We start from the raw sequence: 25223 nt of genomic DNA, 5'->3' as shown, positions 1-25223 counted from the left end.
TAGTATATTAGGTTTATAATAACATCATGTCCAAAATATAGAAATATCTTAATTAAAAATGCTTTATTGGTTATAAATACTAACGATCATCTGAGCCATCAGTGAGTCATCATGTTTTTGCTGGTAGAGGGTCTTGCCTCAATGTTGATGGCTGCTGACTGATAAGGGTGGTGGTTCCTGAAGGTTGAGGAAGCTGTGGCCATTTCTTAAAATAAGATGACAATAAAGTTCTTCACACGGAATGACTTCTTTTCACAAAAGATTTATCTGTAATGTGTGACACTGTTTAATAGCATTTTATCCATAGTACAACTTCTTCCACATTGGAGTCAATCCTCTCTAACCTTTTTACTGCTTTATCAACTAAGTTTGTGTAATATTCCATACTTTTGTTGTTATTTCAGCAATGTTCACAGCATCTCCTAGATTCCATTTCAGTAAAGCATACTTTTTTTTTTTTTTTTTTTTGCTCATTCATAAGAAACAACCCCTTTTTTGTTAAAACTTTACCATGAGATTATAGCAATTTAGTTAATCACATCTTCAGGCTCCATGTTTAATTGTAGTTCTCTTGCTATTTCCACCACATCTGCAGCCAGTTCCTCCACTGAAATTTGAATCCCTCAAGGTCATCCTGCGGGGTTGGAATCCACTTCTTCCAAACTCCTGATCATGTTCATATTTTCATCTCCTCTCCTTGAGCGTGAATTCTTAATGGCATCAAGAGTGTTAAATTATTTCCAGAAGGTTTTCAATTTACTTTGCCCAAGGCAAAGAGAAATCACTCTCTATGGCAGCTGTAACCTTATGAAATGTATTTTTTAAATAATAAGGCTTGAAAGTCAAATTTATTTCTTGACCTAGGGGCTGTATGACAGATGTCATGTTAGTAAGCTTGAAAATAACACTCATCTCCTTGTGCATCTCCATCAGAGCTCTTGGGTGACCAGGTGCACTGACAAAGAGCAGTAATATTTCGAAAGGGATTTTTTTTTTTTTTCTGAGCAGTAGGTCTGAATAGTGGGCTTAAAGCATTCAGTAATCCATGCTGTAAACAGATGTGCTGTCATTAAGGCTTTGTTGTTTCGTTTATAAGGGACAGGCAGAGTCTGTTTGGCATAATTAAGAGTCCTGTGATTTTCAGAATGAAAATGAGCATTGGCTTGAAGTTAAAGTCACCTGCTGCATTAACCCCTAACAAGAGAATTAGACTGTGCTTTGATGATCTGAAGCCAGGCATTGACTTCTTTTCTCTAGCTTTAAAAGTCCTAGATGACATCCGCTTGCAGCATAAGACTGTTTTGTCTACATTGAACGTCTGTTGTTTGGTGTAGTCACTTTTACCAATTATCTCAGCTATATCTTCTGGATAACTCACTGCAGCTGGTACATGAGCACTTTCTGCCTCACCTTGCACTTTTATGTTATGAAGATGACACCTTTTCTTAAATCCCATGAACCAGTCTCTGCTAGCTTCTACTTTTCTTCTGCAGCTTCCTCACTTCTCTCAGCCTTCACTGATTTGGAGAATTGAGGGCCTGGATCTTTATGTGGCTTTGGTTCAAGGGAATGTTGTGGCTGTTTTGTTCTTTATCCAGAACACTAAAACTTTCTCCACATCAACAGCAAGGTTGCCTCACTTTCTTACCATTCCTGTGTTCAGGGAAGTAGCACTTTTTAATTCTTTGAATTCACAACTTGGCTGTTTGGTAGGAGAGGCCTAGCTTTCTGCCTAGCTCAGTTTTTGACAAACCTTCCTCTCTGAGCTGAGTCATTTCTAGGTTTTGATTTAAACTGACAAATATATGACTATTCCTTTTAGTTGAAAACTTAGAGGCCATTATAGGGTTATTAACTGGCCTAATGTCAATATTGTTGTTTCTTAGAGAGTAGAGACCTGAGGAGATGGAAAGAAATACAAGAATGTACATTTGATCAAAACACACAAAACATTTATTAAGCTTGTGGTCATATGGGCATGATTTGTGATGCCCCCAAACAATTACAATATTAACATTGAAAATAACTGATTATAGATCATAATAACACATACAATAATAATGACAACATTTAAAATATTTCTAGAAATAACAAAATGCAACACAGAGACATGAATTAAGTATGTGCTTTCTGGAAAAATGGCACTGATAGACTTGCTTAATGCAGGGTTACCACAAACTTTCAATTTGTAAAACAATGCACTATCTGTGGAGTGCAGGAAAGTGAAGTGCAAGAACATGAATTATGCCAGTTTAACTCCTTTCTTTGCCTCTTTTTCACATTTTTGCACTTAATGTCTATTTTATCTGATGCAAGTATTGCTACCCCTGCTCTCCTTCAGTTTCCAATCGTGTGAAATCTCTTTTGCTATTTCTTCCCTTTCTATGTGTGTTATTACCAGGGAGGTCAGTCTCTCGCAGGAAGCCTTTAGTTAGGTCTCTACAAAAATTCCATTCATCTATCCTATATATCTTTATTGGAGAATTTAATTTGTTTATATTCAAAGTAGTTATTGATAGATGAGGATTTGCTAATGTCATTTGTAATTTGTTTTCTGGTTGTTTTTTCTGTAGATTCTTTGTTCCTTCCTCTCTTGCTATGTTATTTTCTGATTAGATCATTTTTTTCTAGTGGTATGAATTAATTGCTTGCTTTTTAGCTTCTCTGTATGTATACGGATTTTTGCTTTGTGTTTACCAAGAGGCTTATATAAAACATCTGATAGTTATATCAGGCTATTATAAGCTGATAACTTAACTTTGATCACATTTTTGAAATTTAACTTCTATCCATTCCCTTCCACATTGTATGTCTTTAATGTCACCATTTCTATCTTTTTATGTTGTGTATATCTTAAGAAATAATTACAACTGTGATTATTTTAATTGTCTTTTAATCTTTATACTAAAAATTGGAATGGTTTACACACCACCATTACATTATTAGAATATTCTGAATTTGACAGTGCACTTACTTTTATCAGTGAGTTTTCGTCTCTCCTATGTCTTCACTTGATCTTAGCCAAAAGGCTGAGAAGTGATTTATCATACGTTTCCATTTTACCAATTAGTATCTTTTTCTTTCAGCTTGAAGAACTTCCTTTAGCATTTCTTAGAAGGCAGATCTATTGATAATAAGATTTCTCAACTCTTTCTTGTTGTTTTTCTGGGAAAGTCTTTCTCCTTTATTTCTGCAGTGTAGCTTTGCCAGCCAAAGTATTCTTGGTTGGCAGATTTTTTTCCTTAAGCATGTTGAATATATCATCTCAGTCTCTCCTAGCCTCTAAAGTTTCTGTTCAGAAAGTCACAGCAAACCTTATTGAAACTTCCTTATATGTGACACATTTCTTTTCTCTTGCTGCTTTCAGAATCTTTTCTTTGTCATTTGTTTTTGACAGTTTGATTTTATGTCTTGGTGTAGTCTTGCTTGGATTGTATCTGAAGACCTTTGACCTTCCTATACCTGAATATTTATGTTTCCCAGATATGGGAAGTTTTAAGGTATTCTTTCTTTAACTGAAGTTTCTGTTCCTTTGCCTCTTTTCTTTTTTAATTAATGTAATTCAAATATTTTCTGTCTTGATTCTATTCTATAATTTCTGTACTCTTTCTTAATTCTTTTCATTCTTTTTCCCTCTGACTGCATATTTTCAAATAACTTGTCTTCAAGATCACAAAATTTTTCTTCTCCTTGATCATTTCTGCTGTTGATGTTCATTGGACTTTTCATTGCTTTCATTGTAGTATTCAGCTCCAAAATTTTTATATTTTTTATGATTTAAATATCTGTTAAATTTCTTGTTTTGTAAAAATTAAGAAGTGGGACCTAATTAAGCTTAAAAGCATCTGTTCAGCCTAGGAAACTATCAATAGAGTAAATAATGGCTGACCCATAGAATGGGAGGAAATATTTGCAAACTATGACTTCAACAAGGGTCTAATATCCAGAATTTATAAGAAACTTAAACAAATCAAAAAGCATAAAACAAGCAACTCCATTTAAAAATGCACAAAGGACATGAACAGACACTTCTCAAAATGAAGACATACCAGCAGCCAACAAACATATGAAAAAAATTATCATTATTACTAATGATCAGAGAAATGCAAATAAAAACCACAATGAGATACCATCTCATTGTTATTATTGTTGTTATTATTAAAAAGTCAAAAACAGATGCTGGCAAGGCTGTAGAGAAAGGGTAACAGTTGTACACTATTGTTGGGAAAGTAAATTAGCTCAGCCACTGTGGAAAGCAGTTTGGAGATTTCTCAAGGAACTTAAAGTGGCTACCATTAGGCCCAGCAATTCCCTAATGGGCATAGGCCCAAATGAAACTAGATGATTATAACAAAAAGACACATGCACTTACATGTTTATCACCACAGTATTCTCAGAAGCAGAGACACGGAATCAACCTAGGTGCCTATCAAAGGTGGTCTGGATGAAGAAAATGTGGTTCATATATACCATAGGATACTATGCAGCCATACAAAGAATTAAATCATGGCCTTTGCAGCAACATGGATGGAGCTGGAGGGCATAATCCTAAACAAATGAACACAGGAACAAAAATCCCAGTACTGCATTCTCTCAGAAGAGGGAGCTAAACAATGAGCACCCATGGATATAAACATGGCAAAAACAGGAACTGCAAACTATTAGATAGGGGAGAAAGGGAAGCGGAAGAGGTTAAAAAACTACCTGTTAGGTATAGTGCTCACTACCTAGGTATAATATGCCCATGGAGCAAACCTGCACATGCACCCCTGTATCTAAAATTAAAGTTGAAAAAATTCTTGTTTTGTTAATGTACTGTTTTTATGATTTTGTTGAATTGCTTCTCTGCATTTTCCTGAAGTTTGCTGAGCTTCCTTAAAACAATTATTTTTAGTTTTTTGGTTGTTTCTTGTTTTGGTCAGGCACTTTGTATAGCTCAATGTTTTAAGGATGCATTACTGGGAAGTTACTGTGGTTATTATCTCAGTGCTGATATGCCTCCTGTTTTTCATGTTTCTTGTCACCGTCTGTTGATGTGTGCACATTCGGTAGAGCAGTCCCCTACTGCAGACTTCACAGGCCACATTTGGTGTGAAAAACCTTCTCCTACTTGGGGAGTAGGTGTGAGAGTGCTGGTTGGGTGGTGCCAGTGCAATGCAACTGTGTGTTCTTTATTCAGCTTTCTCAGCTTAGGTTGGTGTTCTCAAAGATTGCAGGGACACTCAGTGGTCAACACTGTGAATGTCTCCTATGGCAGCAAGGGTTGTTGGGATTTTGGTGGTGATGGCTGCTGAGGTGTTTCTGATCTTTCTTCTCCCACTGGGGAAGTTGCGTCTGAGAGGGTCACTCTTGGCACCGGGTCTGGTTTATAGGCCTACTTGTGTTGGCAATGGCACCAGTGTCTGACAAGTGGCACCCATGGAACAGCAACAAAGCAGAGGCCTAAATCAGAGACGTGGATGGAGGAACTATGGCTCGGTAGTTCTGGATGGTAACATAACTTGTGCCTAGAACATAGGCATACTTGCTGCCTTGTTGGTGACAGTATATGAGGTGTAGATGCTTGTGAAACAACCTAATTGATGAGAACAGAAGCACAGGCATACACAGAGCAACAATGAGTCTGGGGTTTGGACAGGACCAAGCTTTTTATGGAATCTAGCCTGCTGCCTAGAGCGTGGGAACATGCCGAGAGACCCTGGCTCTGCCGCCTAGTATGGAAATTCGTTCATCGGCATGGTGGCTTGATGTTTGACATGTGGATACGCACCGTGCAGCCTCACCAGGGTCTGGAAGGTGGACACTTGCAGGGTGGCCGTAGCTTAAGCATCTGGGCTAATGCAGGACCGGGAGAGGCAGCAGCTGTGGTCCTGAAGTAGCATGACAGAGGCTGCTTGATGAGAGCTGTGCAGCCACATCCCCCTCTCTTTGGTTCCCCAGTAGAAGTGGCTGTTGGTTACCTCAGTAGCAAAAGATGCTGGTGTTCTCTGTGGAGCACTGCTGGGGACCATGATGGGTCCTGCCACGTGTCTAATCCTCCACCTTTCTTCTTTGTTCTATGCTGTCTCCTGACATTCCAGGTTTGCCAGTCTCACCAGCAATCCTTTCTGTGTGGATATTCTCTGCTATTTGTTCCACTGTGTTGTTGCTACAGATTGTTTAATGGGCCCTTGAGCTTTCCCAGGACGATTCTGGTTTGTGAATAGGTGTTCATATTTGTTTTTTTGTGTAGGGGTGAAGGTTGGTGTCTCCTGTTCCTGCTGACATCCCAGAGTCTCCTAACCAGACTTCCTACCTAGATCCACATGCATATCTGTTAAATGGAAGATAAAACATACAATAAACTACTGTGGATAAGTAGGTTGTGATTGTTCAAAAAAAGGAAATGGGATTTTGCTCCACTCTCAATTTCTACCATCTTGGTCCAGCTCTCATAATTTATCTGAAATATTCTCATGATTTTTTCTCTACTATCGGTTTTTATTGTAATTCAAAGTCAGGAAATGCGATGAGTTCAGCTTTATGCTTCTTAATCAAGATTGTTTTGATTATTTGGGGTACTTAGTGTTTCTATACAAATTTTAGAATTGTTTTGCTATTTCTTTAAAAAAAGATGATGGAATTTTAATACAGATTGCATTGAATCTGTAGATTATGTTGACATTTTAACAAAATCAATCATCCCAATACATAAACATAGAAAGTATTTACGTTTATTGGTATATTAAAAAATTTTTTTCATCAAAGTTTTATAATTTTTAGTGTAGAAGTGTTTTACCTCTTTAGTTAAATTCATTTCTAAGCATTTTATTATTTTTGTTGTTAATGTAAATGGGAATTAAAAAAAAATTATTTTAGTCTGTGAAAGGGAAGTTCACTTTGTATTTAAAGTGAATCTCTTATAGACCTCATATCTCTTGATTTAGTCAACAGTCTATTTAGTCACTCTCTGTCTTTTGATTGGGGCTCTAATCCACTTACATTTAAAGTGATTATTAATAGGTAAGGACTTACTAGTGCCATTTGGTTTGTGTGTGTTTTGAAATTCTTTTGATCTCTTTCTCGCTTGCTGTTTTATTTTGTTATTTTATCATTCTTATAGTGGTTTGATTTGACTTTTTCTCTTTATTTTTTGTGTATCTAATATATATTTTATCTTTCTTTTTTTTGTTTGTTTGATTTTTTGTTTGTTTGAGATAGAGTCTTGCTTTGTTGCCCAGGTTGAAGTGCAGTGGCACAATCTCGTCTCACTGCAACCTCCACCTCCCGGGTTCAAGCAATTCTCCTGCCTCAGTCTCCTGAGTAGCTGGGATGACAGGCACTCGCCATCATGCCTGGCTAATTTTTGTATTTTTGTAGAGACGAAGTTTCACTATGTTGGCCAGACTGGTCTTGAACTCCTGACCTCAAGTGATCCGCCCACCTCAGCCTCCCAACATGCTGAGATTACAGGCATGAGCCACTGTGCGCAGCCTCTGCTATGTATTTTCTTTTTGGTAATCATGAGGCCTGTTTAAATCTTGTATTTATTATCCTCTAATTTAATTTGGTAACAACTTAAGTTCAATTATACACAGAAACTTACACTTTTATACCCACTCCCCAATTTGTCTTCTTGATGTCAGAGTTTACTTATTTTTACATTGTAAATTTATTATCAAATTTTGGTGGTTATTATTATTTTGTATTTTAATTTTTACATTAGGATTATGTGCATATCACACACACCAACCACTACAGTGTTATGTTATTCTGTACTTTACTATGTATTTACCTCTATAGTGAGCTTTATACTTTCATATGCTTTCATGTTGCAGGCTAGCGCATTTTCAGTTCCATTTAAGGACTCCCTTAAGCATTTCCTGTAAGCAAGTCTAATGGGAAACAAATAAAAACATACAAACAAACAAAAAAATTAAAACTCTTTTTCATTCTTTGTTTGTCTGGGGAAGATTTTATATCTCCTTCATTTTTAAAGAATCTCTTTGCAGCATATGTATTCTTAGTTGCCCTTTTTTATCTTTTCTTTCAGTACTTTGAATACATCACTTTGCTCTCTCCCAGCCTGTAAAGTTTCTGTTGAGGAATCCATTAATAAACTTACTGAGGTTCCCTTGTATGTGACAAGCAGGTCATTTTTTTTTTTTTTTTTTTTTTCTGCTTTTAAAATTCTTTCTGACTTTGACATCTGGCAGTTTAACTATAATGTGTTTTAGTATAGAGTCCACTTTATATTCTAACTCTCTGAGGTCCTGTGGGCTTCTTGAGCCTGGATGTCTATTTCCTCACTGGATTTGGAGTATGTAATATTATTATTTTTTTGAATAAGTTTAATGCTCCTTTCTCTTTCTCTTCTCCTCCTGAGACTCTCAAAATGTGTGTATTAGTTCACCTGATGATGTCCTATAAGTCCTATTGGTTTTCTGAGTTTTTTAAACGGTTTTTACTTCCTTTCCCATCTGGGTGATTTCAAATAGCCTGTCTTTGAGTTAGCTGTTGTTTTATTCTGCTTGATTTAATTAATATCTGCTGTTGAAGATCCCTATTGAATTTTTTGTTCAGTCATTTTATTCTTCAGTGCCACTTTTTGTATTTGGTTCTTTTTCATGTTTTCTATTTGTTCGTTAACTTCTGACCTTGTTCTTGTATTGTTTTTCTAATTTTTGTTATATCATTTATCTGTGTTCTCTTGCATTTTTCTAAGCTTCTTTGTAACAATTACTTAAATTTTTGATAAATTATAGATCTCCATTATTTAAAATAATTTCTGGAAGTTTATCATCTCCCTTTGCCAATGTTATACGTCTGTATTTTTGTTTTGTTTATATTCTTGCACTGGTGCCTGCACATGTGAATAAGCAGTCATCTCTTCTAGACCTTACGGGCTGACTTCAGTAAGGAAAGGCTTTCACCTGAGTGGAGAGGCGTGGGCATGTCTACTGAGAACGGCGTGCAGAAGCACATTATGGCACTGGGTCTGGTGTGCAGGGCACCTGGTGGCCCTGTATCATACCATGGCTCTAGCTCTGGAGGGGCAGGTGGCAGCTCAGCGACTCAGGCAGCTGGGGTCTATGACACTGGCCATTGCATGGCCCTTAGTGCCAAAAGCTGCTGGGGAAATCCACAGTGTCTGTGAGGGCTGTCGGGGCTTCAGCATCACATCTAGGTCTAGTTGTTTAGTTGTGAGTGGCTCCAGGAAAGCGAGGCCGAGGGCTGGCAGTGGGAGCTGTATGAACCTGAGTATGCATGTGATAGTGGGGCTGGGGCTGGTGGTAGGAGAGACATTTGTGGGCATGGATAGTGGCTGTCCTGGGTTTGGAGCCAGAGCACCAGCCATCACACTGGCTAGGGCAGCTCCAGATGGGAAAGGAAGTAACGACTGTTTAAAAATTGAGGAAGCCTAAGGACAGCAGTGGGGCAAGGGAGTGGTGGCTTAGGCATCTGGGGTCCGTAAAGGCAAAAATGTGAGCGCCCCTGGTGGTGAAATCTGTGGGGAGTCTTAGTCAACTGCAATGGCTGTTGGCTTTCTCAGGGGAGAAATTTGCTGAGGTTCCCTATGGAGCAGTCCACTGGGGTCCACAGTGGTGAACACTATGCGGTCTTCGGCAGTGAACATGAAGGGTGGTTCATGGTGCTTGCGAGGGCTGATGCAATCCTAATGGCAAAGGCTACTGGGTCCCCTGCAGAGCGGGCCATGAGGCACTGCACTGGTACCCGCTACATTGCTGATACTAACAGGCACTTTTCTTCTTTGTTCCTAGCTGTATTCACATGTGTCAATGATGTGGATTTCCCCAGTTATCTAGGTGGGTTGAAACAGAAGCAGGTGCTTCAGGCAGTGCCTCAGGAAGCTGGTCACTCACCCTGCTGTCTTTTTGCCTCATGAGGAAACTCACAGGCCAAGGAGCTTCCTCCTGATGCTGAGCTGTGCCAGCCTGGGGATGGGGTGATGCAGGCAAAATTAAACTGATCTCCCTAGCGTTTCTGTGAAGTTATTCTCTCTCTCTCTCTCTCTCATTCCACTGTGGTGCTGCAACTTCTTGACTTCTGAACTGTCCCAAGGTTATGTTAGTTTATGAATAGCTAATGGTTGTTTTCTGTTTGGAGGTGCAAATGAAGGAGTCTTCTACTCTGCCATCTTTCTGATGTCAACCTCTGCTCTTTTTATTGTTAACCTTAATAAAATCGGTTTCTAATAAATACTTGTGTTTGTTTCTGGAATGATACATCTGCCTATCTAGGCCACTATACCATACCTGTAAAATCATTCTCTTTAAAACATATTATAATATCAGAAACAGATAAACCAAAATTTTATTATAATTTTTTGACATTGTTTTCCATAGCTACCACCTATCTATTAATTTTTGGTCAAATTAATTGAGCACTCTAGGCTTCAGTTTGTATATTTGTGTAATGAAAGGACTAAACTACAGCACATCCAAGTCTCATTTCAAGTTTATTCTTCTGCAGTTCTTTGAATCTATTGTTTCTACCCTGGAAAAAATTTATTACTTTTTAAAAATTGATATACAAAAGGGAGTATATTCATGAAGCCTGTAGCTTGGGGCCTGGGACACTTCATATGAGTCTCCATTTTGCCTTTTAGCAACTCACGACTTTGCTGGCTGGGCAAGTTTCCACTTCAAGAAGAAAAGAAAATGATAAATGGTGGAAAAAATCTAATTTAATTTTCTTTAAATAAATGATTTGCCTGTTGATTCTACATTCAAGGTACAAAGTTGGGGATAAATTTTAAAATGTTTTATTTTCCTCTAAAATACAACCAAATTTTGAAACTATTTCCTGTTGAAACACATGTGTACTTTTAAAAATAATCATCACAGCTGGACACCAAAGATTGATAGCGGTGTTCTAAAAGACTCGTTTGAAAGAAAGTGAAGTCAGTCTCCCAGCCGATGAGATTTCCCTAAATGTAGACAACCTGGCTAAAGAATATCCTCACCAGATTGTATCGTTTTGCTTCCTGGAGGTTGAAACACAAGCTACTGTATTGCACGGAGATGTGAGTTTTAGAGTTTTTAGTGTCTGGAAAGGTGGACGGATTTAAATCAGGGGTAAGAATGTCTTGGAGCTCAAGGGCATTATCAGGATTAAAGTAATCCAAATGGGTTTGATTTGTGCTTAATAGGCTGGATCCTGGTTTAAACTGCAGATGTTCAAAGGGGAAAAAAAGACTCATTTTTCTTATAGTTTATGTTTCATTAAATTTATTGAAGAACCAACTGTAAAATAATTCCACCTTCAGTGGAATTCAAGTTCTGGAGCAGTCAGTGGACAAAATGTGGTAATCTTGGGGTTTGTTCATTTATACAAGACGGTTAGAAAAAGCTTCCCGATGTCGCAGCTGGTCTGAGCCTCAGACCTCAGTTGTGAGCCCCCGTTCATCTCCACTACAGCGGTTCACACATTTTATCTATCATTTTTGCTAGCTCCTCTTTGAAGTTAGGGCCATAATTTACAACAGAATGGAAAGCGCACAGGCACAGAGTGAGTAACGTCTCTGAATTTGATTTGGGGAACGGACGCTACACGCCTTGATGACGGGGACGTTTTGCTAGAATATGAACAAAGCAGCGCGTTCCGCGTTTCCCATCTGGGCTGTGCCTCTGGTTTGCGGGTGTCCCCTGTAGACCCTCAGGCCTCCAGCCTGGCGCTCCCGAGAACTGGTCCTCAGAGCGGCCTCCCCAGGCCGTTTCCACCCCGTCCCCTCTGCTCCCGCCTTCTCAGGAGCATCAGACCTGCTCCCGTTCTGTGCCTCCCCCGCCTGCTCCCCCCCTTTCTTCCCTTCATTTTTCAGTTATTTGGTTCAAATCAGTCTCCGTGGTTTCTAACTCCAGCTTGCCATCTGTTTCCCAGAGGATGCGGACAAACAGGATATGAATTCAATAATGTCCATTTTACTAAGCTAAATTCCCTGTTTTGATGATTAGTCCCCTGAATTTTATATAAGGTGATAAACAGTTAAAGACTGTTTACTTTCCAGACACTGTTATTAGATACGTTGTATGTCATTAAGGTTTAGCAATTTTTCCATTTCAAACTCTTTTATATGCTATGACTATAAAATCTTTGGTTACCTTAATTCTTGAATAAATATTAGGTAGCCTGGAATCATGTATTTACCAGTTTGAAGAGCTGTTGAGTAACATTAACCATAGAAAGGTCGATGTGAGGCCAACATGCACAGAACCTCGGGGTCTTCCCCAAAGACTTGAAGTAGAGTGAAGACAGTCAATGAACAAAAGGAAGGGAAGGGGAGAAAAGGGGAGGCAAGGGGAGGGGAGGGGAGGGGAGGGAAGGAGGGGAGGGGAGGGAAGGAGGGGAGGGAAGGGAAATAGAAAAGAGAAAAAGAACCCAAGCCTTAGTGTGAACCTAACTTGTGTTTCATTGTTCAATGTCTGGCAGAAAAATCTTCAAATCATGTATTCCTTTACTGTTTAAAAAGGGGTGCAACTCATTTTGACAAATATAATTTCTATGGCAACGCCTTGATTACCCACTGTAACATTTGAACTCTAAAATTGCCTTATTGTTTAAAATGAAGAGTATGAAATGACTCACCTTATTTAATAATAATATTGATTCTGCATGTTGACTTCAAAGAATATTTGATCATGTTTTTGGAAAAGAGAACTCAGATATTTTGGGACAGAATTTTTATTTCTTTTTTATGCATCTTTATTCTTGGCTGAACTCACAACCTTAAAAAATAATACTTATATGCCTGTGGTTACCCTTTTTGCAGGTTTTTTTTTTTTTTTTTTTTTTAATATAAATCAACTTTAGCCTACTCGTTACCCTCCTCCAGAATTTGTTTCCACTTGACTTTTCCAAGTCATCCTTTCCAATGTGGCCACTTTCCCTGCTCACACCTTTCTGAATTGTGGTTCCATTATTTAAACTGGGTAATGTTTTCTTAGCTAAAGACTCATTTGTGCAAAATACATTTACCAAAAATAAGTTCTTAAGAAAGCAAAAAGGCTTCAACTCACGCTTTTTCCAGGATGTCTACAATTTTTTTAGGGTCTGTCAATTTTACAACTAGTATATTTTACTCCATAATCTCTTCCAGATATTTTTCATTAAACTTTGACTCACAGTGATTCCATGTCAATTTCTGTTTTCCAAACTTTATGTGAAATTCATAATTCTCTCTTACACAGCCCCAACACAATGCAGGGTGAATCGCAAAAGCAAATTTCCTCTTGACTTGTTTTGGTTAGTGCTATAGTTTCTCAAATGCTGAAATAACAGCTGAAGTATCTCTACGTTCTGGTATTTTCAATAAAATGAGCTATTTATGAGTCAGGAAGTCTCCTAGATATTCACATCTTCTGATGCTGATGTAGTAAGAAAATTTTATGTTTGCATTTTCTGTATCTAAGATGTGTAATGGAAGAAACAATTGACATTTAAAGCAGTGCCTATTTTATCAGCATTTCCATCATCTCAAAGTTTTGGTGTAATACTAGGCATCTAGAAAACGCTTTAGGATGACCTTTCACATTTTGTATCTTCCCTGATTACATGGCGTAAAGGCATAACTGGCACAGGAAGAGAGCAGACGTGGGGCCCTGTCAGTGCTGATTATTAGCAAGTGCGATGTTATTAGGACATGGCCAGTCTAAGACGAAGGAGCTGGTTGGTATTTATCCAATAACTTTTATTTGGGTATGTGCTGTGTGCATGGCTCCCTTGCAAGTCCTTGTTTCCTAATATGGAGTTTAATGCAGTAACATTTCATTTTAAAATGTAGGATGAATTTCCAGTATAAAATTTAACCATTGAATGCCATCAAACATAGGCACCCCACCCCCCAACAGGTGTGGTTAGGGATCAAATCTCTGCACCACTCTGGCGTCAGGACAAAGTGGGACGGAACACGAAGCCTGTGTGCTTAATTGCCACCTGCCTCATAAATGAGTGAACAAAGGAATCCATGAGTGCGTCAGCAGAAATAGTTTTCCAAGTGACGTTAATGTGGCATCTACTGCCCAAAAATATTTTGCATACGATAAATTATGCAATCACAATGGGAGGGATAAAGAGAGGCAGGTATGGAGCCTGCAAACTTTGCTTAAACGTTGCTCTCTGGGGCCTAGCATCACAACGTGACTTTTTTTTAAACCACAGTTTGTTGTTAATGTATAAAGTTAGACCAACTTCCACCTCCATTACAGGGTTTCTAGAAGAATCAAAGTATAAAATATATGTGGTTGTAAAAAAAAAAAAAGTGCCTTGTAAATTTTAAAGGACTAGAGAATAAGTGATATTCTCTTTTTCTTTCTTTTTTTTTTTTTTTGTGGCTGCTAGAGGTCCTCATTGGTACCAAGTTGCTATTGCTCTTAAATCTTTCAACGGATTACGTTAAAACGTACATTAGAATATAGAAATATAAAAACAGATTGCATTGCTCTATTTGGTTCACATATGAGATTTCTATTCTTTCATAAAAAGTTTATTTCCTACACAAAATTAACATAATTACTTATATTTTTATCCTACAATGATATTCTGAATTGATTTTACAAAATACTTAAGACCTTTCTTGTACCTGGATAAGTTAAAAAAAAAAAAAAAAGTTTTTATTGTGTCAGCATAATCTGTAGGTATCTAGGCAAAACCTACTCACGAGGCTAACTTCAGAAGGCTCATGTTCACCTCCCTACAAATATGAATTTACTTCGTCCACTTACCCAGGCAGTTCCCACCCCCATTTTATAGGACACTTTCACCAAAGAACCAAAATGTCAGACCAAGTAAACAGCAACAGGGATCACTTGCTTGTCATAAACACAGTCAGAAAGGCATTGCTGCTACATTGGCTGTTTAAATCTGCTTCTTTTCTTTGCTAGATAAATCTAGAAAAATCACCATGCTCTTTGAGAGAAGCTGAGAGAGAAAACCAAAAGAGCACAAAACCAGATTCAGAAGAGAAAGGAAAGACTACCTTGAGTGAGTTTGTCCTCCAAAGACAACTGCTGGCAGAGGCTGGGGAGACGTCAAAGGCTCAATGTTCAGGCGTCCAGGGTCCCAGCATCTAAAACGGCTTCTGCCATCCACGGCCGCCACACATCATTTTGGACTGAATTTAATACTTCTTAATCAGAATCAGCTTTTGCACATGAGACAGGCAAACGGTTTAAAAATAGTTATGCCATAGTCCATTGACTTCTCGTTTTTACCACTTACATGGATAAGTCATTTTTAAAAATCAAGGGCATTTTTTTGATGTGCACCTAGCATTGGCATGAGGATGGTGTGTTAACACTGGGAAATAGGGCTAATTCAGACTTCCTTGAAACCTGGCTGCAGTTTTTAAGTGATCTGGAAGTCCTAAGTGGATTATTTAGTCCGTTGAGCTACTGTCCATTGTCTGGTAGTTCTCAGAGGACTGAGCAGAAACTGATAGGAAGTGAAATACCATTTGTGTTCGCTTGTGTAGGTGAATACATCTCTAGGATAAGGCCACACATTTTGGCTTCCACAAACCCAGAGGAACCTGGAGTAAGGAAACCAAAGGAAGTATTCAGGAAGCTTCGGATTTGACTGCTGGCATTATAGGCAAGAATTACACAAACATAGCTTACTATTCACTATTGATGAGAACTCGTGTTCTCATTTCAGGCAATGTTTAGAACGAAGCTCCATGAAACATGCTTGCTCCAACGAATATCCTTAGAGCAGCCATGCTTATTATTGTGATTGTTATGTTATTTTAAGGTAATTCTTGCCTTTTGGCTGGTTAATTGCATTCTTTAGTTCGAGGCTATGCTTCTGCCCTGGTTACTCCGATGTCCATCTGTGTCAGTGTCACCTTGACAACAAGAACAGGGGATGCGTCTTGTGTGAGTGGGTGGCCAAGGAGAACAGCCTCTGGCTTTCTGGGAGCTCCTAGTGTTCTCCTTGAAACCCTTAACACATATGTTTTTTCTATGCTTTACATTAGATCTCTGGACTTATCCTACAAAGCTGAAACTGTACTGTTTGACCTACAACCTCCCATTTCTGAGGCGTTCATTTCTGCTCCTTACACTGATAATTTGCCAAGAAAGTAAATTTTAGGTTACCTTACTGTGATGGTTAATACTGAGTGTCAACTTGATTGGATTGAAGGATACAAAGTATCGATCCTGGGTGTGTCTGTGAGGCTGTTGCCAAGGGAGGTTCACATTTGAGTCAGTTGTCTGGGAAAGGCAGGCCCACGCTTAATCTGAGTGGGCACCATCGAATCAACTGCCAGTGAATATAAAGCAGGCAGAAAAGCTTGAAAAGAGAGACTGGCCTAGACTCCTAGCCTACCTCTTTCTCCCATGCTGGATGCTTCTCGCCCTTGAACATCACAATCCAAATTCTTCAGTTTTGGGACTCGGACTGGCTCTCCTTGCTCCTCAGCCTGCCCACGGTCTATTGTGGGACCTTGTGATTGGCTGAGTTATTACTTAATAAACTCCCCTTTAGATATACATCTATTCCATGAGCTCTGTACCTCGAGAGAAGCCTGACTAGCACACTTACCATCCCTGCACACACACAGCAACTGTGTGAAATGATGCCCACATTCACTGACTTGACTGCAGTCCTCGCTTCCCTGTGAGTGTGCCCGTCCCGATCACTGGATCCAAACAGCGTGCCACACACCTTAAATACATACGATACAGTAAATGAAAACGATGACGTTCCCATGTGTTCTCAGCATAATGAAAAACAAACGCAAGATTCACCGTGTGTTTTTCTGGGGAGAGCAAAGCGGGGAAATGTATGTGCCAAACTGGAGTCCCTTAGAAGAAAATGGATTTCAGATATTTCAGCCTGCTCTCACCAGGAGGGGTTCTCTGCTAACTATTGTGAAGGAACGCGATAGTCAGAGGCACCGAGAGCCTGAGTGCAGCTTTAATAACTTTGGACGGGACCTGGGTCCTGAGCGTGAGTCATGCTGAGGTCGCTGTGGACGCTGAGCCCTGGGCTGTGAGTCAGCCCCTCGAGGCGCATGATGCTGCTTCAGGCTCCACCAACAGTAGGTGCTTACAGACTCATGGGCTGCTGGGTTATGACCGAATGAATCAGTCTGAGGGGGAAGATTGTTTCATGACAGAAGGTGGGACTGTGGTGCCAATTTTCTGTTTGAGTTTTGTGTCTTTACACAATTCGACAAAAAAGGCATTTTATTTAAGCATTATGCACATTTCTTAGAGAATCCGAGGTAACCTATCTTGAGAAAAGGAATTCAAGCTGGACCGACCACAGACCTCGTGCTAAGCATTGGAATCGTTGTCCTGCCAGATAGCATTTCAACATCTATTTCCATCCTTCTTCACAATATTACTTTTAACTGATGTCAAAATAAACAAGCCCAGGAATATCCAAGCAATTTGTTCTCAGAGCGCCTGGTGTCCAGTTCAGTGCATGGACTGAGTCAATAACACTTCTGCAAGTGATAACATTCTTTATACTATTAACCAAAAAAAAAAAACAAAAGGTTCCATGATTGTGCCTCACATATTAATACATGGTTATAGCAATTATTTTCATGCACTGGGACTGTGCACCTACCTGTGTTTTTGATTCTGCAGTAAGGAATCATTAATATCAAATGTTATAAACCAGGGAGCTGGGCTTATATTTAACATACACACATGCACACAAAATAACTGTCAACATTTAAGCAAGTTGCTTACAGATTAAAACTATGTCAACAATAATCACAAGTAGAGTACTGTTCACACCCTAGAAGGACTTCTGCTGCCCTTCTCACCCTCCCTCCCTTCCTCCCAGAAGGTGGCCCCTAATCTGAGGGCCAGCACTGCAAAGCGGCTCTGTCTGTTTGAAGCTGAGCACACACGGTGTCTCGTGATCTTTTGCGTCTGATCCCCTCTAGTCTGCATGATGTTTGTGGCATTCATCCATGTCCTATGCAGTGTGGAGAAGATGCTGTTCTTGTAAAGTAACTCACTGTAAAAAGAGACACCATCACTTATTGATACATGCTACTGCTGGTAGACATTTGATCTGTTCTCAGTTTGAGGTCATAATGAATAAGACTCCTATGAACATACTTGATGTGGCTTGGCTCTGTGGCCCCTCCCAAATCTCATCTCAAATTGTGATCCCCATGTGTCAAGGGCGGGACCTGGTGGGAGATGATTGGATCGTGGGGGCGGTTCCCCCAGGCTGCTGTGATAGGGAAGGAGTCTCGTGAGAGCTGACGGTTTAAAGGTGGCGCTGCTCACTTGGTTCTTGGTTGTCTCTCTCTCCTGCTGGTTTGTGAAGAAGGTACTTGCTTCTCCTTCACCTTCCTCCATGGCTGTAAGTTTCCTGAGGCCTCCCCAGCCATGCTGAACTGTGAGTCAGTTAACCCCCTTTCCTCTGTAAATTACCCAGTCTCAGGCAGTTCCTTATAGCAGTGTGAAAAGGGATGAATACAACACCGTGTGCTTCCGTGGTGCTCATATGCACGTTTATGATGTCTGATGTGGCAGACAGTGTGGGCACCTGAGAGCGATGAATATGTCTTCACAGGACACCAGCTGTAGCCATCTGAAATCCACTGCTGCCTGAGTGCTCAGCCTGCTCTGAAATCCAGTGCTGCCTGAGTGCTTGGCCTGCTCTGAAATCCACTGCTGCCTGAGTGCTCGGCCTGTTCTGAAATCCAGTGCTGCCTGAGTGCTTGGCCTGTTCTGAAATCCAGTGCTGCCTGAGTGCTTGGCCTGTTCTGAAATCCACTGCTGCCTGAGTGCTCGGCCTGTTCTGAAATCCACTGCTGCCTGAGTGCTAAGGCTGCACTGCCTGAGAGCTGTTCCTCAGCAACATTCGAGGGGACAGGAAGGCTTAACAGAGCCAGTTGTTGGGGAGACACTGGGCTTCTCTGTCACTGGCTTTCGCCTTGAGGCTCTGCAGCAGCCCTGGCAAAGTCTCTCAGTCTGCACAGAGGTCCAAGATGCATCCTCCCAGCCCCTCTCTCTCTGTCCTTCTCTAGGGTAGGACTTGAGTCCCAGCCTAGCCACTCTCCCACCTTCTGTCCCTTGCACAGGCATTCCTCCTGGTAAAATACTCACCCAGTTAACATCAGCGTGGCCTCTGCTCCCCGGAGCCCCAGACCACCCAGGGCCCTGCCCAGATCCTCTTAGATTCCATGCATAGCAGTGCGTCTGTGGGTTTGCTGCTCGGGGTCCACACTGCAGACCTCATGAGAGTATCCAGAGTCTGTGGAACAGGGCGTCCCACCTGGAAGTAAGAGTGCTTAGGAATCCAAAGCCCCAGGGGAGTCTGTGGTCTGGGAGTGACCAGGGCAAAAGCCCTTTGCCCTCGCCTCAAGGCAGGACACATCCCGAGATGCAGTTTCTACTTCAACGCTCTTTGATGGATCCGGCTAAGCTGGGACTTCAGCTGAAATCCACGGTTTGAAGAGAATGGCAGGAGTTTGAAGTTGTTCCTGAGAATTAGGGAGTGAATTTTGATGAGGGAATCACAGCTGGGGGAGAGGCTGGAGCTAAGGACCCACCTGGTGCTGTAACTGGGGGCGTCCCGAGAGCCGCAGTCGCCTGAATTGAACCAAACACATCGGGACCACAGTGTGTCGAGGTTTCAAAAGCACCTTATTCTTACTGACACACCAGATTTGTACACAAGAATAAACAAAATGAACTGACACTTGATGGTTTTTATTTAAAAGTGTGCTTTTGAGAAGTGATGAAAAAGCAGAATTTTCTGCAGGAAAAACCTGGGAATCAGATGATGAAATCGCTTTCCAAAATACGATTTTACATTAGAATGTCTGTTAGAGAAGCCTGGAGTCTGGATAAGACCAACAGGAGGCTGCAGCTCCTATACCAGCCCCACCCTGATGTTCTGGGTGGCCTGGAGCAAGGAATGGGATTCCTGGGTTTCCTGACTCCACATCCTGAGAGGCTGCACCAGCCCCAGAGCAGCCCAGTTGAACGGACGGAGCTGGGGTCAAGTGCAGTGCTCCCAACCCCTGTTAGGAATGCTGACCATCACCACAGGCCTTCATAAATACCCTGTGGCTATAGAAGTATTTGGGAATTCACCAAGATATCCCAGCTGCCTCTCCTCCAGAATTCTTCAACTTGACCCTAGATAATTACTGCATTGCAAATTCAGAAAACTATGTGACCAGCTTCACGCCAGAGAGCCACTCGGGGCTGTGAAAGAGTTCAGCCGTGACACACAGCGCGTTGAGGAGAACAGCCTTCTCTGTGTAATGAGACTACTAAGGCTACAAGCCTCGGTGATTTCATTACAGTTCCATCCTAGCAAAATTATTTCACTCCTTGAAGCCTCAGTTCCCATATGTGTGAAATGGGGAAATAGCTCAACCTCCCAGGAGCACAGGCAGGTATTCAAAAGACATGGACCATTATTAGTGTAACTGGGATCTATTTCTTGAAAGTAAGCATCTTGATAAGAGAGAAAAAAAAGTATATTTTTAAAGGCCAAAATAAAGAGTTTGCTTTGCTTTTTTTTTTTTTTTTTTTTTCCCTTGAGACAGAGTCTCATTCTGTCACCCAGGTTAGATGGAGTGCAGTGGCAGGATCTTGGCTCACTGCAACCTCCACCTCCTAGGCTCAAGCAATTCTCCCGTCTCAGCCTCCCAAGTAGCTGGGACCACAGGCGCACACCACCATGCCCAGCTAATTTTCATATTTTCAGTAGAGACAAGGTTTCAATGTATTGGTCAGGCTGGTCTCGAACTCCTGACCTTAGGTGATCCACCCTCCTCTGCCTCCCAAAGTGCTGGGATTATAGGCGTGAGCCACTGTGCCTGGCCAAGATTTTTAAAAGTCTATGTGATGATATTGGCAGATCACATAACATACTGTTGAGTATAGATTGCTGAAAAAAACAAAAAATGCTTTGGAATCTGATACACATTGGTTGCAATTCCTGTCTGTCTGTCACTTGTGGACATATGCGTCTTCATCAAAGAAATGTTTATTGCTCTCTACCGAGTTTTGCCCCAAATTCTTAATACATATGATTAAATTCCTTTCCTAAAATGGACATCAAGATTCCCACTTTGAGGACTAACTGTGGTCAGAACTGAATGGCCCTGACTGGAGTGTCCTACAGAATGTTGGCCTCACAGGGACCCACTGGCTTCTTTTTATCATTTCCCTCTAGTCCCCTGGACCTGCTGTAAATAAACCATGTGGATTTATCATTTCTTCTTGAGGGAAAGTTTGTCTTGGCATATCTGGAAAAAATAAACAAACAAAAGATATTGGGCAGCTTGAGAATAAGCCAGGGGCTGCCCTATGCTACGAGTCTTCAAAAATGAGTCAATATGATACTTCAACACCGCTTGGATTAAAGACTGGAAATAAGGAAAGGAAAATTACACCTAAGGTCACTTCTGAAGGTCAGAGGATATCCGAAGGCATGTGAAGATATGAGAAAGGTGCTGGATTTACTGTTTCTGGCTAATGCTATTCAGAAGTGTTAATGAAATAGTCCCTGAAGCCTCTCATGTGCTTCCCATGTGTTTAGTTGTGTGTAAGGACCATACAGCTCGATAAGACAATATTAGTGCACAAAGCAACAATCTTGAGAACATACATTTAGCTGCTGAGATGTACAACATAAACTTTGTCTACTGAGCCAGAAAAAAAAATGGAAACTCAGTAAGGGCTGAGGCATTCTTGCACAGTGCGAATGAGCCTTGTTTTGGAGGAGCTATGGAGACACTGCTTGGTTTTCGTTTTCAGCATGTGGCCAACAGCTGAGGCAAGGAAGAGAGAAGTTGCAGGCTCCCTTCTTGGCTGTGGCAGCTAACGTGGGAAGAGTTGCACTGGGTCGTGGACACGTGGCCTGCTTCTCTTCCACTGAAAAACTGCACAGATGCAGAGAAATTCTACAAAGCTCATTCGGAAAACATTTCACAACAACGGAATGACACGACCAAGCTGCACACGATCTTTAGTTCTTAATACAAAGGTTGGAAAGAAAATAAATCAGAAAGGATATGACAACACATTACATTTTCTGGTGAAGCAGTTTAGCCATGTCTTCTACTGAGGTCTGAACCGCCACAGGACACGAAGGCAGGGGAGCGACTGAGGGGTGTGGACGTCAATTCCTCCGGGATGTGGAGGACATGACGGCGTTTACTTGAGGTAAACCTCACAAGGGGGAGAAGTTTGCTCAAAAAGTCTTTAAATAACAAATTAAGGAGATTCTATTTGATTCTATAAGCAATGGATAGGCAGCCAAGTTTTTTTGAGAAAAAATAGACACAATTTGAGCAATTCTAGCATGTGGTTAGAAATTTATGTCTGGCACAAAATTACATTTGCAAGTGTATAGACCCTAGCATTAGTTTTTAAGCAACACTACAGCAACTAGCCTGGTAAAAGAGAGAACACAGGTAATAAGCCCAAGGTCAGCTCAGGGTGAACTGGGTCCATCCACAATGGGGCAGAAAGCGGGAGGGAGCGGGGGCCTTGGGTGAATTCCCTGAACAGCTGCAATCACCCTGGACTGCTTACTTCTGAACTTTCTATTCCCCGAAAACACATCTTTTTTGGTGAGGCTGCTGTAATTCGGTTTCGTTACACGCTGCTGAAGTCGTCGTTATTGACACAATGGATGCAGTCAATACTTCTGAGAAGTCTGGCTGCGAAAAGGGAGAAGGAGACAGAGCAACAACTGAAATGTGTACAGAACCTCCAGGGAAGCACAGGTTATGTGGTCCTATTCATTCACAGGCCTGAATCTGCACCAGAAGAAGAAATGATAGGCACCCACCAAGGCCCAAATCTCAGGGGAGGCCTAGGCTGGACCCGATTGGATGGGTGGAGTCCCGTGAGTCCCAGTGTCTTTACAGAACTACACACACCGAGCGTCCCTGCCCATCAGGACCGGTGTCCTTTCATTGTCCACGAGCTCCACGGGAAGCCTTCGGTCCACTGATGTCTATGAAGAACTGTCCTTTCCATGAGGCTCTGAGGATTCCCAGCTGGGGCTCAGGACCGTTGCAGCTCTGAGTCTGTGGTCTGTGCACACTTGGTCTGCATGCTTTCCAGGGAAGCCTGAGCCTTTGCACTCTGAGGAGCTGGTGAGGAATAGTAGGTTCTAGTATGCTTGTCTGAGAAGGACTGTGTCCTACTTGGAGTAGAGCTAGAAATGGATTCCCTATTTACAGTGCCTTAGCCCCTTCCTGAAGGACACCATCAATATGTCCCATGCAGGAGTAGCATTTGGAGAACGAAACACAGGTGACAGGAAAGGATGCATGAGCTGCAGCAGGACAGCAAGGACAGCATGGGGCTCTGGGAGCCCCAGTGAGGGGCAGCACTTAGATTCTTTATTAAATGTTGAGTAGAAATTTCCCAAGGGAGGATGAGGAGGAGATTTCAGTGTGTCTGGTGTGCTTAGAATACGGTGAAGGTCAGGTTCATTGAACTGACCAGTTGCACCTGGGAGAGTGGGGAGAGCTGAGGGAAGAAATGGATTGAAGCAATTGAGTAGTGACCCACACACCATGCCAGGCTGCTCCAGCTTGTTGCTGGACATGAAGGCCCATCATGGAAGGAGTTTGAAAACAGTGCCAGATTTGAGTTGTATTTTAGGACGTTGGAGCAAAGAAGGGCAGGGACAGTTGGGTCCGTCATTGCTGACGGAACTGACTTCACCTTGATAATACGTACATTCACACTGGCATTCCCCGGACGGGCAGATTATGTTCTATGCTGCATCTGGCTCACAAATGCTGGCAAGGAAGAAGATGGTTTTTGTACTTATTAATTTTAAAGCTGACCTGGATGTATGACTTTCAACTGTGTTTTTTTCTAATTTGAAAGGATGCACGTTACATGCATGTCATTTTAGAAATCATTCTTTCATTTACAACTACACCTATATTCAAATTAAAAGCTAATTCCAATTTTAAAAATGTTCTCTTGAGGAACCTCTTCACCTTCCTTCCACCCCTCAAAAATCTATGAGTAAATCTGAACATCTTGATACATACGAAATTATACATTGTCTGGATTTGGGGAGAACATTTTAGGATACTGATTTTGTTGCATTATTCGAGTTGAGACAATAGCTAACATAAGTATTCATATGTAGAGGTCTTTGTGTTTTATTAGAAATATATCCAACTAAACATAGCAACAAAAAGCCTTGGGAAACTGTGTATCCCTTATATTCTTGTGCTGTTTTTCTGTGTGTAACTAAACATGGGATATAGCAAAACTGTTTTCACATTGTTTAAAATTAAGAGTATGTACAATTCCATTTCTTCCATTTAAGAGATAAAAACCCACTAAGGCACTTAGTGTATTTGGAATCCACACAATATGAGGGAAAGCACATCACTTTTAATGGTTTCTAAAGGCGAATAGAAAAGTGATTCACACAACCAAAGCAAGAAGATTTTGAACGTAGCAGCAAAGAGAAGCATAAGCAGATGTCGGAGCCAGGGGACACCTACCGCGCTGTGGCCCCAGCGCCCCGCTGGAAGATGTTTCTCACCCTGAATAGTTCACAGCTGCCTTGGCATCTCCAGTGCCAAACCGAGGCTTTTCGTAGGTGACTGCCTCAGAAACAGAAAATGAATGTCTAGTTGTGTCTATTTTTCATAAAAAAAAGACCAACAAAATTACGTTGAATAAACATTTATGAAAATATAAGCACTGAAGGCTCTTCATTCTCTAATCAGTTAATTGTGGACTCACGGAGTTGAGTGGAGTTGAGCCTCAGTCGCATCTAATTAAATCAAGAGTTGCCAAAATCCTTCTAGTGTCCAGCCCTGTGGGCATGTCCTGAGATCCTCCAGGAGGACCAGGAGGACCATCCCATCATGCCCTAACACTGGCTACGGGAAATTACAAAGTAAATTCATTTTGTCCTGAGCCCGTGGTGGGCTCAGGGAGATGCTTCCTGTCCTCCCAACCCTGGAGAGGACTGTGACACTGTTCCTGATGGACTCTGAGATGTGAACACTCAACAAGCCCAGTTTCTGGGACCTGCCACCATCCCACGGGACCACTTGGTCTGTGGCCTGCTATGGGTCACAAATCACCAATATTCCGGTACCCTCCGCCACACACCCTTTGCAGGCAGGCATGTACCCTCCCACCGTGGCACATCAAAACTGGCAGGGAGATACAAGTTGGCTTTCTGGTGAGTTCTACTCCATCCCCTCTACCACACCACACATGCACACTTCCTTCACC

Source organism: Chlorocebus sabaeus, chromosome 13, assembly GCF_047675955.1.
Source record: "Chlorocebus sabaeus isolate Y175 chromosome 13, mChlSab1.0.hap1, whole genome shotgun sequence".
In the NCBI taxonomy this organism is placed as follows: Eukaryota; Metazoa; Chordata; class Mammalia; order Primates; family Cercopithecidae; genus Chlorocebus; species Chlorocebus sabaeus.
This window is presented reverse-complemented; position numbering follows the sequence as displayed.